Here is a 2,831-nt window from a genome sequence, read left to right on the forward strand (position 1 = left end):
ATTTCCAGTCACTGCCACCCTCCTAGTATAAGCCACCGATGCTTCTCCCCAAGGTTCCTGCATAGTGCCTGGCTGGTTCTGTGCTCTTTTTAGTGAGTATGTCATTCTGCTCCTCAAATATTTTTTGTCTGATGGCTTGCCATCATATTTAGAGTGGAAATCCAACATGGCCCCTCAGGCCCTACCTGAGCTGGCACTGGCTTCCATTTCCTGCCACTCTTCGTTTTAATCAGCTCACCCAGCCGTACCAGTCATGCGGTCTCTTGAACTTACCAACTACATTTCCTACCATAGAGCCTCTTCCTGAAATGCTCTTCCAAGATACTCTCCTGGCTTACTCTTTTACTTCATTCAGGTCAGGGAGTCTTTCTCTGACCAGTCTTATTATTACCCTGTTTTATTTTTTCATAGCCCTCCGTCACTACATGATATGCCATATCTGCTTTTTATACTATGTTTATTCCTTTTATGAAACTTATCTATTGCCACTAGACCATAAGTTCCAAGACAAATTGTTCCTCACTGATGTATCCTCAGCATATATAAAAATGTCTGACCCATTGTTGGTACTTAATGAGTATTTATTCAAGGAATGGAAGAAAGCATGAGTCGGACCCAAACTGGAAACTGGTAGAGAAATCAAAGGTCAAGGGCACTGGGGATTTGAGAGAGCTGGTGGAAATGCAGCTGGCTTATTGGCCATGGATTCCAGGTAAGATATGGAGGTGAGAGAAGTCAGGATGCTGGGTAAACTGGGATATGGATGGTGGAGGTGGTCAGGGGATCACCGAGCAGGCACAGTGGGAGGAGTGGAAGAAAGAAGCTCCAATCAAAAAGGAACTCTGGGGTTGATTATCCTGGAGAAAGGGAAGCATGAGTATATTAAGGAATTATCATTCTCAGAACAGGAGCTACATTTTAGTCATCTCTTTATCTTCTGAGCTCAGTACAGTTTAGTACATACCCGGCCCTCAGTTTGTTGGTTACGAGGAGACCCAATTTCCAGGGTCCTCAGGTGCATGCTTTTATTCTGGTTCCTTGCATTTTCCAAATGCTACAATGAGAACATCATATTCTTATGCTGCGTTCGTATCTTACAGTCAATGATTCCTTCACTCATTGCCACATGGGCTCCTCCCTTCTTCTTAAGGAACCTGGGGCGATGCGAATCAGGCCACCTGAGGTAAAGGTAGAAAAACTTGCCTGGTGTTGCCCAGAAACTGGTGGCAGAATCAAGACTCGGCCACCTCATTGGCATAAGTAGGTTCCACTAGATGTTCCCCCCAAATTCTCCTCAAATTCTGACACTAAGATTTCAGACTCGCTAGTTTTAAATGCTTCTGCAGGATTTCTTCATTTTGAATTTGCCCCTGCAATTTCTGCTTTTCCAGTCCACCTCTCCCCTCAACTACTGAATAGCTTCCTCCCTCCATCATTGTAACTTCCGTCTCGCATACTGCATCCAGATTAATTTTCTAGGTATTTTCCCATAACTATGACACTCTCTGCTAAGTTGTAGACTTCTTGCAATCCACACAGGTCCTGGCACACAGTAGGCATGCAGTGAGAGTGTAGTGAATGGAATTGAACAGTGCTCAACATTGGGACAGGGATGCAAGGGAAGAGCTAAAAGCCAGGCTTTCTGCTCCATATACCTGGGCCAATTGCCTCCTTTTCGGACCAGTTATGGTTCTACCTCTGGAAAGCCTTTCCACCCTTCCCTCCATGTTCATTCTCAAGTGATGAGTGGTAAAGACTGGCCTAGCTTCTCAGAAAAGCAAGTTGGAGTCTTGAGCAAACAGGAGAGAATATGCATAATCCTTGGGATTTATGCTGACAACAGCAGCCTCGAAAGCTGCATTATCAAAAACAGACACAAAAGAAAACAAAAACACCCCTTCCCTCTATTTCACTGTGGGCAGAATTGAATAGAGACCAAGTCAGTCAATTTCAACCATTTCAATTCCACATTACATGACAAAAGGCAGGGAGTCATGTTGAGAAACCACCAAATGACCTGAAAAATGTGGATACTTTATACTTTCTTTTCATGGAATTTTGATGGTCTCATCTGTGTCCTTATCTCTTTCTCCTTTCTGTTAACTCTTCTCTCCTTTCCTCCTTCCTCCAGTCAGGGTCCAGGCTGACGTGCATGATGTTCAAGGAATTTCCTGATTCTAGAAATCCATCAAGAATGGTGCTAGGGGTCTAGATCAGTGGGTCCTGCATCTCCTTCCCTTTTCCAAGACGTGGAATGGACCCCTTAGGTGTGGCTCTCCAGTTGGTCATCTCCTCAACCTCAGAATCAGCCCTGCTCCAAATTGAAGTTTGGGAATGGAAGAATCACAATTTGCTTTTGTGGAACTTTGCCCACGGTCCCTAATAGAGGTACTGCTGTTCTGGCCTCAGGATTGAAACGGGAAGTGAGTAAAAGTTGAGATGTAGAAATGAGGAAGTGGGATTGGAAGTAAGGGTAATTTTATCCACCAGGAATATTTTGATAACATTTGGACCGTAGAGCAGAAACCTCAACTTTGATGTCTTCCTAGGACATCGAGTATGTAACGGTGCCATTGATGACAACACTGGTGGTGAGGAAGACATGGTGGGCAGTGTTGTCCTGGTAACAGCAACTCTGGCATAGCCGATGTTTTTGACAATGGCACCAGTAACTCAGGTCTTAGGGGATATCTGGTGATGGTTGCCCTTTCAGTATAGATACCAGAGTCTACAATATCTCACATGGGCTTTGGTGGTTCATCAAGCATGGAGAGGTGATATTGACAAATGAACTGAAAAAGGACACATCAGCCCAGCGAGCTAAAATATAG

Source organism: Hipposideros armiger, unplaced genomic scaffold (genome assembly GCF_001890085.2).
Source record: "Hipposideros armiger isolate ML-2016 unplaced genomic scaffold, ASM189008v1 scaffold_389, whole genome shotgun sequence".
Taxonomy (NCBI): Eukaryota; Metazoa; Chordata; class Mammalia; order Chiroptera; family Hipposideridae; genus Hipposideros; species Hipposideros armiger.